The sequence below is a fragment of the Ptychodera flava genome, chromosome 2 (genome assembly GCF_041260155.1).
Source record: "Ptychodera flava strain L36383 chromosome 2, AS_Pfla_20210202, whole genome shotgun sequence".
Classification (NCBI taxonomy): Eukaryota; Metazoa; Hemichordata; class Enteropneusta; family Ptychoderidae; genus Ptychodera; species Ptychodera flava.
The window spans coordinates 24,426,897-24,441,435 of record NC_091929.1 but is presented as its reverse complement, the minus strand read 5'-3'; the positions used below and the strand labels follow the sequence as shown (position 1 = coordinate 24,441,435).

General features: G+C 35.8%; 1 protein-coding gene across 1 annotated transcript in view; it reads left to right on the top strand.

The window, feature by feature from the left end:
• Nucleotides 1–14,539, top strand: part of LOC139117472 (uncharacterized) — a 316,985-nt gene that overhangs the window by 116,474 nt on the left and 185,972 nt on the right. The window lies entirely within an intron of this gene.

Genomic DNA, 14,539 nt, shown 5'->3' with positions numbered 1-14,539 from the left:
CAGTAATGTTGTACAATACAACAAACATGTTATTGCAAATCAATCATTTGAATATTTGTGATGTGAAAGCAAAAACCATCTCAGTCTGAGGTTTCATGTGTGGCTTGAGGAAGTTGCTTGTTGCTTTTGCAGGCTAGTAGCTATTATTGAAACACTAATTTCTCACATAAAAGTGTGATCATTAAATGGATATGCTATGCTATTTGGTACCAACTTTTTTAGATGATAAACTGAAGTTGCAAAGGCATCTCGAACACTTTTTAAGAACAGGGGACCATGATCCACCAGAAACCCCAGTTCTGGAAAGGGAAAGCGTGGGCGGATCCTGAACAGGATGTATATTTCGAGTGATGATGATGAAAATGATGCATCATCTCAAGAATTCAGGTAAGCTGACAACATCTGAAAAATTATAGGTGGAGATGAATGATAGTTGAAGCTGACATACCGGGTACATACAGAACATATCAAGGTCGGTTTTAAACCTGGCTAGGACTTTGGTCATCATCCTATTATTCTGGGATAATCTTAGTTAGATCTATTAAAGCCAACATAGGATCTCACTGTCAGCATAATACTGCATGACACATAGTACATGATATTGCATATTCTGGTGCAAAAGGTAAGGATATTAGCATTCATGCCACCCTGTGTTTGTACTTGTTTTGCCACGGAATCTTTGTTTTGATTGGTATTGTGAAAATGAACACAAGAACCACAAAGATATACTCATGAAATTGTTTTCTAATTATTCACCTGTGTTATATGCTTTCATGATACATTTCTGAGCTGTTATTTGTAATAACCACAATACACCATAAGGTTACAGAGTTTTAAAAGCAATAAAGCACACTCAGCGATGGCATACCACAAGATTTTGTCGAGTTCATGACATATAGCACAAGCGATAGTGACAGAGCATATATGAAGTGAACTGGTCAAAGTCAAGTGGTATACCGTCACTGTGTGTGTGTGATTTATTGCTTTTATAACAGTATATTGAAATTCTGGTGTGGAACGTCAAAAACTGATTTTTTGCTCAAGCTGAGAGCTTGCCCATATGCCAGCTGTGGTATATCGCCAATATACCACGGTTCTTTTCGCATTTTGACCAATCAGATATGTGTATTTGCACCATCAATATACTGGTATGATATAATAGCAATTATATCGTACCAGTATATTGATGTCGGAAATGCTGCAATCTGATTGGTTGAGACACAATAACAACCAGGTATATTGGCGATATACCATGGCAGGCATGCGGGCGAGCTCTCAGCTTGAGTAAAAGTCTGTTTTTTGACGTTCCACGCCAGAATTTCAATATACTGTTATGATATAATAGCAATTAATCACACACGGCGACGGTTATACCACTCGATTTTGACCAGTTGACACTTCACATATGCATTCGCTATCGCTCGTTCATATAGGTCGTGAATTTGTCAAAATCTTGTGGTATACCATCGCTGGGTGTGCTTTATTGCTTAAATATCTTTCTTTATAAATCTTACTTAAGGTTAAAAAGCGTGCTCGTTCTGCCTCAGAAGCAAAAGTAAACCTAAAGGTTTTGCAAAATATTTGTGAAAGAAATGCAAAGAAGCCAAAAAAAAGGTTAGTAAATAAATTCTAACATTTTCATGTGGAATATACATTCAATTTCAAAATGTGTAAAACGGTTCTCTTATGGCTTGGCTTCATCTTACTGTAAATATGGTATGTGACATATGGTATGTTTCTTTAATAACAATACAATTTTTTTAAAATTGCAGGACCGTTGATCAAAATGACCGTTGAAATTTGAATTCACTTGTCAAATGTTTCATAAGGGAATGGTTTCCTAATGCAGTCAAAGCCCATATCCTCAAGAGGGCAGACTTCAGAGAAAACAGAGATAGAATAGGAGTTTTAATTTGACGTTAACAAATTTCAAGAGATACATCTGGTGGGGCTTTAACATTTACAAATTAATTCTATCCGGGTATGTGCTAATTCCAGAATGTAGACATACATTATGCTACAGACTATTTTGTTGAAATAACTTGCCATTTAATATGATGTATCAGTTTTTTTCTCATTATAATGATCTATTTTACACAGAATGGGCACAATGTGTTGAAGTCTGTCGGAAACATCCCTACTGCTGATGAAGTAAGTTTAGTATAGTAAACTTGTTTACATTTAAAACAATAACCACATGAAGGCACATTTTCAGATAATCTTCAACATTTTTGTTTTATTGAGAGGACTTATAGACAATAAATAGAAAGGTGAATAGAGAAGGGGATGTCCCCATGAAATTTATTTTGAGTTTTTGATAACAAAAATATGCTTGACCCTCAATTGTATACATTTTATCGAGTTTATAACAAATTTCAACCTGTGTTATATTGTAACAGCATGTTGCCACAGGGTAGTCCCCCACTACCTGTCCCCTGAGGTCATGTACTAGGGAATGCACATGCTGCCATGGCATTGGAGTCTAGGTGTCATAGCGGCCTGGAAGGCGGTATTCCTCACAGGATCCAACCTCACATCGGGCAATGTGGTACATGACACTCTCTTGAGCCTATAACATTACCCCCATGGAACTTTATTGGGTTTAAGCTGTCAAAACATGTAAAAAGTTAGAATTCACTTTATTTATAAGCTGCTACCTTGCAGCGATGATGCGTTTGTTAGTTAAAAGGTTTTTTCTTTCTATCTTTCCTTATTTTGTGGTGGAGGGTGAGTAGAAGTTTAAGGATGTGCACTTGATCGTGGTGGAAGCTTGAATGAGTGGGAGCACGGCGTGGAGCTGCTAATCATTGTGAGAGACTGTGTCACTTAGAGGGTATGACACAAGTAGATTAGATAGCAATGAACGACGGAAGGGAGTACGCATAGATCATGTTATGTCTAGCGTAAATAGGGGTGAACCATTTGATTTATGGGGAGGGGTATGGAGAAGTGGTATGGGAGCAAATTTTTTTCCTGTCAGAGTGACAGCAATTTTTTTTCTACTGCAGACCTCCACTGATGTTTTTTTCAAATAGAGTAGCAGTGCAATGTTTTTTTAATTGGTTATCAAGGTTGTAATGCATTGTATATAAGGGAGCCATCATTATTTATGGCCTGGGGAGTCAAAATAATTTCATCGGAAACTCCAAAATTTCCAATTGACCCCCCCTCGCCAACCATGATGAATTCGAGTAATCTCCCTAACTCTGAAATTTTGACTACCCCCCTCCTTTAGAAAAGTTACATACCAATACATGTAATTGTAAAATTTACAAACTACAGCAACAGTAAAGACCTTCAAATCCTGATGTACTCTGCTAGACTATCATCAGTTATCTCATGATGGATCAAAAAAGGTGAACCCATCAAAATGAAACTCAATGTCACAACAAAATAAAGATATAAAAACTCAAGGTATAATCAGTATCTAACCATATTGTTTAATTTGGATGGGTATTATGACAGGATTTTCACTAGGATATCTGACTGGTCAGAATTTGCAAGTAGGGGGGGAGAACATGCGAGAGGCTTAGGTGAAAGTGTTACAGGGGCTTTTCCCTATCGTGCATGGAATTTTTAAGATATTGATGTGTGCAATGGTGCAGTCTGGTGCAATCTGAGGTGTTTTTAATGCTTTTTACAAAGTGAAACTGTTAGAACACCCCAAGAGGAGAGCGCGAGAGGGGGTTCCCCCTCTAGTATTGGAAATTTTGAGAAATTGATGTGTTTAATGGTGCAATCTAAGAGAGATTCAGTTTATTTTGCACTGGGTAAAACTGTTTGAAAATGACATTTAACAGTGATATTTTTTTTACATTTTTTGCATGATCAGTGTTTGAGTCACAATATTCAACAACCAAACAATGACTATACATTTGGTGAAAAACAGTTCTATTTGCCAGAGACAAAAGAAAAATGAATATACAGGAATGGAAAATCTGTGACCTTCTTGTGTTATTTCTCCAGCACCTGAATATGATATGTTTAACTGTCAAAATGGTATTTGAAACATATGTTTCTGTGATAATAAAGGATGAATTCACAACAGTTAAGTTTGTCCTAGATCCTGGGGAAATTTTGAGAAAAAGTGCAATGATGCAGTCTAGTGCAATCTGAGAGGTATTTTCAATTTGTCTTTTACCAGTAAAACTGTTAGAACACCCAAAGCGGGGAGAGCACCCAAGGAGGGGGTGCCCCTCTCTTGCACTGAAAATTTTGAGAAATGGATGTGTGCAATGGTGCAATATGAGAGGTGTTTCAATTTATTTCGCATAAAAAAATTGAGTAACCCAAGCCCCCCTTCTTTCTCTACACATTTTGAGTATGCCTTCCTGAAGTTTTCAATTTTTTGAGTGACCACCCCTCACATTCCTCCGAATACATGGCGACAAACCGGTAAATCCCCTTTAGATAGTGCCTATATGTATGCCATTGAGATATTGCAACAGAAGTCCTGAATATAATTCCTGGGTCAGAAAAGGGAAGGAAAACATTGAGTGCATGACAATGAGGTGTAAAGTAGACCTATGTAGTTTGCTTATGCTTATATCATAAGTGCTGGGAAAAAAACATAAGAATTCCCTGCGGTAAAAATGTTTACGTTGCCTATGGCGGCGCGCCGGTAAAGAATTACATGAGAATAAGGTTTCCAAATTTGCTCATTTCAGGTGCATTGTGACAACCTTTTTTCACTTCTGTTTGTTAATGACATTTTTTTTTCTCAGGCAGTAAATTAGAGGATCAATTTTTTCTTCTATCTCACCTGGTGACAATTTTTTTTTTCAAAATCCTCCATACCCACCTTTCCCATAAACCAAATGGTTCTCCCCATATAGTAAGTGATGAGGAGAAAAAATGTGTTTGGCATGCATGGATAATACTACGGGCTTTGATCTCCATTTCAACCTAAGTCAATTGCTCTCTTGCTTTCTTATCATTCACAAAAAAGTGAAATGTCAACGACCGGTACGTACCTTCTGAGAGGAGAGGAGAAGTCTATTCTGAACCATAGCCAAACGTTATCATAATAAAATACATGGTAAAAACTTCCGGGGCAAATCGTGACCTGAACTATGACCTCAAACACGTTTCAAGACAGATGAAATTTTGTGAGGTTTTTAAATTGCAGAAGTTTAAATCTGCATTTTGTTTTTTCATTTGAACGAGTTGAAAATACCATAACTCCAAGATTATTATTGTATCGACAAGAAATAATTGTGAATAAAGTCTAGTGTTATTTGCCATACCCTTTGAATTCATGCAGTTTTGACTGATTTATGTCAAAATTCAACTATTAACATGTACAGAGATGATTAAGACTAAAATGTGGCTATTTCATATTATGTATGGCTCAAAAAAAATCTTATGCAAATGATACTTAGATTGATGAAGAGAATTAGTGATGCTGACAATTTCATGAAGTCACACTATGATATCATTTGTCTCAGTACTGAGAAAAACTGCTGAGTCAGCATGTTACCAGTTTCTGTTGTACCACGGGTTTATTATTATTATTATTATTATTAATCTTTATTTAAACTCGATAACTCCATAGGTGAAACACCTCTTTTGGTGGAGGTCGAATAGACAAAGAAAGTCATAATACACTTTGCAGCACAAACATGAAAACACAAAATACACAGAAATACAAATATAAAAAAACAAAAGAAAGGCATCTGACAAGTAAGTATTATACAAAAAGTTGTTACACAGATTTCTTAAAACTAGTCAGTGACTCAGAGTCCCTCATTGATTTGGGGAGTTATATTCATCCACACCCGCAACTGACAAAGTGTTCTGATAAAGAAGTGTACGTGCTTTGGGAACTTTAGGAGGTTTTGATTGGAAGATCGAAGTGATCTGGAAGGGATGTAATTATTGAACATACTGGTTATGTAGTCAGGGGTTAGATTGTGAGTTGCTCTGTAAATTTGGGCCATACGGTTACAACGGAGTTTCAAGTTAATCGGCAGCCAATGAAGCTGAGTATACATTTGAAAAGTGGAAAGAGGCGGATCAATATCAAGAATAAGTCTCATTGCACGTCTCTGTAGACGCTCCAATGCATATTTATTACTACTGGAAGTAAAGCTCCAAACATTAGAACAGTAATTGATGTGTGGTGAGATGAAACAGTAATATAATAACTTACGTGAGTGAGAGAGGAAGAAATTTTTGATTCGTGCCAAAAGAAACAATTTGGAAATGATTTTGCTTTCAATGGTTGAAATGTGTTCACACCAGTCTAGGTTATTCGAAATAGTGACCCCTAGCAACCTCTCTGGTGAGACGCGGTTTAGACTCATGGCATGTTATCTTGAAATGTAGTGCGGTGACACCATATTTTGAATGTAATTTTCAAAACGACTTTTCAGATCAAGTCTTTTATGAAAGTTTCAAGAAAGTGACAAAATGTCAAAGATGTTTTCTTGCATTTATATACATGCAAACAGGAGTGTGCTGTCCCTGGGTCAAAGTCCCCTGCATAAACCATTATACATAATTTTGATCACTGCTATAAAATTATGAGTGATTATAATTTGCGTGTTGAAATTGGAAGAAAATATAAAACTCATTTACCTTTAAATGAAAGAATTTGCTTGAGATGTGATAGTAATATAATGGATGATGAGTTTCACTTTTTATTCACATGCAAGTCTCATATTTCTGATAGATCAATTTTGTGCAAGAAAAGCGGAATAGATTTGTGTGTTGAATAAAAAGTAGAAAACATGAAAAAAATTATGGAACAGAATTTTCTGAGCCTTAATTGCTATACTTATAAGGAATTCTGGTGAAAAGTCAGCTGTTTACAGTCAGATTTATATGTGTACTTCAATTCAATTTACTTGGATTTTAATATCCATTTGGTGTTCAGTTTTGAACATGCTCTTATTTCTTCTCAAATGTATCATACCACAGTGTCTCTCTGTTAGTGTGTGTTGATCAGTAATAAAAGATTGATTGATTGATTTTTTTTCAGCCTATGCTAATTGATGAAGATGAACAGGATGGAGTTGGTGATAGTGATGGTGATAATGATGATGCTAATGATAGAAGTGATGACAGAATTTCATTGAAGAAAAAGATTAAAGAGTTAGAAATGGAAAACAAGGCATTGAGGAAGGTCATAACAACACTTGATTGTAAGTAATCTGACTCCTCGAGATGTTTTATTTTAATCAAACAAAATTCATATGATTATATATACATCAGTGTTGCAGCCATGACGAAGTGCCCTTGCGACAATATTCCCAAAACGGAACCTGTTTGTCAAGGATTCTGGCTAGGATACCGGCATTACCCTGCAGGTTATTACTCATGAGTCAACTGTGTCAGGTGCATGAAGTCTGCAAATAATATGACAGAACCCCATGGCGAGAGAGTGCAAGCGCGCCGTACCAGCGGTATTTGCACGAGTGTTTGCGGGGGATCAGGCGGTCGTGCTTTCACGAGCGCAGCGAGTGAAAGGACAGCCGGATTCAACGCAAACACGAGTGCAAATACCCCAGGTACGGCAAGCTTGCTCGCTCGCCATGGGGTTCTGTTTATTATTACATATGTTTCCCCCTGTTTATTTTATCGAGAAAAAAAGGAACTAAAAACACAAGCGAACACATTGAAAGACAAGGATCACGTGCTGTTCTATTCATTTGCATGCAGGTATGGCATAATGTTTTTGGTATTTGCACTGCAGTGCAAATACCGGTAGTACGCGCGCGCTTCGATGCAAGTAAACTATGGTACATATGTAATAACAAGTCATCGTTGATGACACAGTCCCCGCTTGTCCATTTTGTTATAATCTTTGGTGTCTAGGTAGCTGTGGTCTAGGTAGCTGTGGAATGACATTGATGCAACAGGTGCATCAGGCCTGTGACTTGCATAATAAAGTAATCTGAGGAACGTTCAATAAATGACTCATCTCTGCCGGTTATGACAACTGAAGGAACTTTTGATTACATCACACATGACGATGCCCTCACTGCCTCTAGTGTCATGATGGCACATACTATACACATGGTTTGGTGGAATTTTCGAAATGGTATGGGATCGGGTATGTTGTTGTAATCAGCCATTTCGGATCATAGAATGAAACAAATTAATGTGCACAAGAATGCAGCCATAGTATTTTATCTTTGTATCACGTTTGAACAAAATCAGTCCATCGAGGGACAGTGACCTATGTTTATGTTTTAAAAACATAAAAAATCACACCGAAATTGAAATCAAATGGCTGTCTATTGACCATATGGATCATAGCATAAAATTAGTAGACATGCATATGTATGCCATAGTACTTTATCTTTGTACCAAGTCTCAACAACATTGGTTAAGGAATATTTGCATATGATTACGCCTCAAAGACATGAAAAATCCAAAAATGACCATCTGGCAGCGATATTGGAAAAAAATGACAATCTGGCAGCAATATTGGAACATGTCACGAAGTAAATTGACATGTATATGTATGCCATAGTGCTTGATCTTTGTGCCAAGTTTGGACAAAATGGGTTAATGACCTTTGAATAAGCTTCAAAGACATGCAAAATTCCAACAAAATGGCAGTTCTGCAGCCATATTGGATCCTATAACAAGGTTAATTGATACATGCATATGTATGCCATAGTGCTTTGCCTTTGTGCCAAGTTTGAACAATATAATTTGACATGCATATGTAGGCCATAGTGTTATGCCTTTGTGCCAAGTTTGAACAGAATCGGTTCAAGGATGTTTGAGTTATGGTTCAAAGACATGAAAAAATCGCAAACAAAATGGCCGCCTCGCGGCCATGTTGGATCGTATCGCAAAATAATTTGACATGCACATGTAGGCCATAGTGTTATGCCTTTGTGCCAAGTTTGAACAGAATCTGTTCAAGGATGTCTGAGTTATGGTCCAAAGACATGAAAAATCGCAACAAAATGGCCGCCTCGCGCCCGTATTGGATCGTATCGCAAAATAATTTGACATGCACATGTAGGCCATAGTGTTATGCCTTTGTGCCAAGTTTGAACAGAATCTGTTCAAGGATGTCTGAGTTATGGTCCAAAGACATGAAAAATCGCAACAAAATGGCCGCCTCGCGGCCATATTGGATCGTATCACAAAATAAATCGACGTGCATCTGTAGGTCATAGTGCTATGCCTTTGTGCCAAGTTTGAACGAAATTGGTTTAGCAGTGTCTGAGAAACTGTTGATGACGGACGGACGGACGGACGGACGGACGCACAGACGGGACCCAATCTATAAGTCCCCGCCGGACTTCGTCCGCGGGGACTAATAACTAACACTGACAGTGGTATTTGTTTTTTATGATTATTTAGAGGCTTTATATTTACATAAATTGGAGTAGTGATTAGAAATAATAAAAACAGCTGCACTTGATATTGCAACTTGCTTGCACTCTGGTGCTCTGATTGGCAGCAGATAAAGTGCCTGTTACAAATAATTGCCTAAGACGTAAGCATAGCAAACCTGGGTCAAGTAGCTTGAATTTTATGAAATTTATTGTTACACAAACAATAAAAAATTGATTAATAACTGACAAATGGTTATGTCCCTAAAAAAACATGAAAAATATCCCCCATTTTAGTGCTTTTATCATGTATGCAATATTGAGCAATACAGCAAGCAAACTTGTAAATAATACTCTTGTTGACAAATAAATTTTAGTCAGGAACCAAAATTTAAACATAAGCAGTAATACATGCACTCTGTACACATACACTCTATATTCATATTTAGCTATGTACTGGGCATTTCAATATACTTATAGGAGTTAACAAAAATACAAGTAAATACACAGCAAAAACACGCCAATTTAAGGCCGTTTGAAAACTGAATATTTCAATCCTTACTGCCTTTAATACAACATGGTCTGAAGTTTCACCTTACAAAGATGATCTTCATTGTTGGACGATATGTGACATTTTTAAACTCCACTTTGAACCCTGGCTTTTAATTAAATTAAATATTTGTCTCACAGATCTTCCGGCTGTGACTCACAAAATAGAAAATTTTTACATGCAAAGGACAATGCCAGGAAACTGAACAAAGAAGTGTTGCCGTCTATCATGATAAAGCAAATCGACACAGTGTAAGACCACAAGAGAGGGATGACAGACCACCAAAGGTATAATATTGTTTACTATATTGGCTGAATTTTATTTACTTCTTCTATACATCTATTTATTGATGTTAAACTCAAAGCTCTTCATATTTTTAGCTACTTGAAATTGACATTTTGTTCAGGGGTATACGACAAATTGTGACCTCAGAATTACACTCTGTCCTGTGACCTTGAACGCAATTATTAAATTTGAGACATGCAAAAAATCACCTCATAGTGTAACATGTGGCATGGATGCAATTAATACATTAATTTTTTATGTGTCTATGTATGTGAATCAAACTGGTACATATATCACATTGGTATACCCCCGGTAGATGCATGTTTTAGTGTAGATGGAATTTTATATAAATGAAGTTGTCATTACCAGAAATATGCAAATTAACTGGAAAATGTAAAATGATCAAAAATTATAAAAGTCAGTGACTACTGATCAGATTGCATTGGAAATTGATATACATGAAATTTAGGTACAGGTTATATTGTTTTTTTTTTTTTTGAATGGACATGTGGATTTTTCTATTTATTAGGAATATTTTTCTATTTTGCTCAAACAATTTTATCATCAGAAACCATGTATCAAGTTGCTTTAAAATAAAGAATGCTGGTAATTGTATGACTTAATAAGATCTTTTGAATTCATGATGAAATGTGCATATCTTACTTTTGCGGACAATTTTTAGCGTTTTTGGTCAAAAAGTCTTCTTCTCTTTAACCTTTGTACAATTGGTGTGGAATTTTGTAAGTGTAATCTTTGATAGGAAGCATTTTGCTCACAGGAATCTTTGGAGTATATTTATTGTTACTGTTGTTGTTGTTGCTGTCTACCTATACATATGTTGAGAGAGAGTTGCATGGGGTCAAACAATGATATTGTTCTTGTCCTTATTACATCTACATAAATCACATTGGTATAATAAATGTCCCATTAGCGTTGTAATCATTATTTGATAAACTTATCAGACCCATTCTTGTGTATGGTTATGAGGTATGGCGACACAAGTGTACCTCCAAATCAGCTATAGAAGACGTTCACCTCAGCTTTTGCCGGTTCATATTGGGAATTTCAAGAAACACATCAAAACTTGCAACAATATACAGCGAACTCGGTCATTATCCATCGAAATTTTCATTCAAAAACAGATGATCAAATACTTTAATAGACTTAATAATAGTGAAAACTGTCTGTTAAAGGAAGCATTCCTAGTTTAATAACAAAACTCTTAAAAGCAAGTGGTATTGTAAGATTGAGTCAATCTGTACTAATATCGGGGAAATGCAACTTGTTAATTCCGATCAAATTATCACTAGGTCTGAATCGACCAAAATTCATGGCAAACTTAGAGGCACATACGATGAACTGTGGGAAAGAGAAATCCAAGATGATAAAAGAACGAATAAAGATGCAAAAAAATAAATTGAGAACATACAGAACATTTAAACAAAGTATCGAGCTTTAAAATTACATCACTACTATTAATAATATTGATCTGCGAGACACTCCTGTCAAATTTAGATTAAGTAACCATTCATTAGAAATTGAAACAGGACGCCACAATAAAATTCCGGTACATGAAAGAATCTGCGAACTTTGCGATAAAAAAGATGAACAACATTTCATCATTTCTTGCAAATTTTACACCAGTCAAAGAAATCCCTTGTTTGCTGCAGCTGCAAAATATAACACCGCATTTTATGATGTACTTAACAAATCTGAATTCATAATGAAAAATACTAGCATATCAATTCCTCTAGCAAAGTATATATCTACCGGTACATGTATGAAATTGAGAATGGAACGCCTATCAGAAATGTAATCATAATTTGATTCGGTTTTTTGTATGAATTTATTTCTTTCTTTTTTTTCGTATTATTACTTCGAAACACTGTTTTGGTTTCGTTTGAGTAACTTCCTCATTTGTTTTTGTAACGCTACTCTTCCCTTCAGAGGGAAGTTATGTGTTTATAAATACACACGTTTGCAATCAACATCAATAACAAAATAGCTATGTTCCTTAAATTAAATTGATCAACAACAACAACACGACTGATGTAAAAATAAAAAACAATAGGAACAACATCAACAACAAGACTTCTGTGACCCATAGGCTTTGTTTGCTTGCTAATTACAGAAATTGATATCGTCACACAGTGTAAGCACATGTTCAAACGAAGAATATGTCACCATTCAGAATAGCCCTGCATGATTACCATTTAGTCCATGTTATCATTGATTTCTAAGCAATTTACCAAAGGTTGTAAATCACAAACATCCAATGGACATGGTAATATATTACATTGATGATTATAGGACCAGTTTAACATCATGTGCTATTTTTAATTAATCTTCAAGGTAAAGCTTGGCGAAAACCTGGAAATCGATGCAGCAAAATTACGCAAATGCAACACGGCAAACATGAAGAGTTACACCAGAGACCTTATGTCTGTTGTTTTCAACAGGGATACAATGGCCTCATCGTCACTGACCGGAAAAAAATCTAATGCTCACATGGGAAAGACGGCAAAGCAAAAACTGCCTGAAGAAAAAGTAGAGGCGATCATTGGTAGGTCAAATACAAACTGTCTAACTTAGAAATCTGTCCAAACTTAACATTTTATCCAATCCCATAAAGACCTAGTGTAGCATGTTAAAAGCACCAAATTGAATATGAATCGGGCATTTATTGGGAGAGAGATAAAAGTGTAATAAATTATTCAGGAATGGATTACATGTAAGCATGATAGTATTTCAGCTAAATATAAAGTTGTATGGACTAGCTTGCATGAGATGAAATAAAAAACTTCAATAAATGTACAATGGATAATGTGTATAATGATGAAGGTAACATTAAAACACTGTGTACTTTCTAATGAAGGCATTGTCGCAATTGGCACCCTCTCTTTCACTTAAAGCCCCATGAGTGCTGCTAACTTTTGATGATAATTTCACCATTTATATTTTGAATGTGAAACATATAATTCCTTGTTCTTCTCCACAAAGTATGTTGATATACACAGTATCCAGCTTGTCAACTCAGCCCCTATGGTTGTAAACTGCATTGTTATTGTTGAAAACTGACTTCTGGTCCGGACTAGAATTCAATGTAAACAATAACCGTGCATTTTACACGTATAGACGCTAAGTTGATAAGCTAAATAGTGGGTGTTTCAACATTCTTTGGGGAGTAGAATAAGATTTTTGCAATTGATTTATAAAATAAAATTATGAAAAACCATCAAAAGTTTGCAGCACTGGGGCTTTAAAGTGTTTCCATATATTGCTATAGTGTGTTCAATCTTTATAATCCAGTTTACCAATATTTCTAATTAGACACAAATTATCATTAATATCACTGTTAAAATTTTCATTACCTTTTTTTTAGGTCATGTAACTACACGTTTAAAACGGAAGGAAAAGAAGTGAAAAGAGTCATTCAAAGCAAATTAAATGACGAAGAAAAACTGAGGAAAAGACACAGTGTCACCGTTACTGTTTGAAGTTAAAAATTTGCCAAGTTGTTGAATTGTTAATGCAGTTGTCAATCTAATCTAATCGATTTGTTAATGTTTTTGTCAATTTAATACTGTTGATGTTTGTTCAGACCAGGTTTAATAGTAATAAAGTTAACTGTATCACCAAAAAGCTGTAGTATTGCTTATTTTACCAATAATTCCTGTAGGTAGCACTGGTATTCCAACTTCATAGTCATATGCAGTGAGTGAATTCTATTGGCAATCATCTTAGTCTGTATATCATCATTTAATACACCGCACCATTAATTGTACCGATTGTTAATATATTTAAGTTCTCCTATTGGAATTTTACTTCCAAATTGAATGATGGTTCCTATTGAGTTCTTTTAGGACCATATTGAATTAATTTATAAGAATAATATGCAGATCCTAAAGAGTACTTCAAGAGATCCTATTGAATTTCCTAAAGGATTCCTTTTGGAAAGGTGCCAAAATCTTAAAAGAACTGTCTTTAGGATCCTATTGATAGTCCTAAAGGATCCCTTACAAAAATGTCCTTTAGGAATCCTAAAGGACATTTTTGTAAGGGTCGCACAATCCCATGGGCGATCTTGCGTGTATTTGACGTCATCGTCATTGCGTCACCAATGTGTACATTTTTAAAGGTCACGACATGCTTGCTTGTACGTACGCTACGCGTCTACGCTACTACAGCAACAATGGATCTTTCGTCTTTTCGTTTCATTCCCCTTCTTGAAGGCACAGGCGATCGACGAAAAATAACAAGAAAATGTTTCTTTGAGCTGGGCGAGCGCGAGTATTATCCTGCTGAGGGACACATGCATGTGCACGTCAACAATGGTGAGTACACGCTAATATTTTTGCAACAACAAACGAACTTGAAATGGCAATCTTTTGTTAACAATACAAAT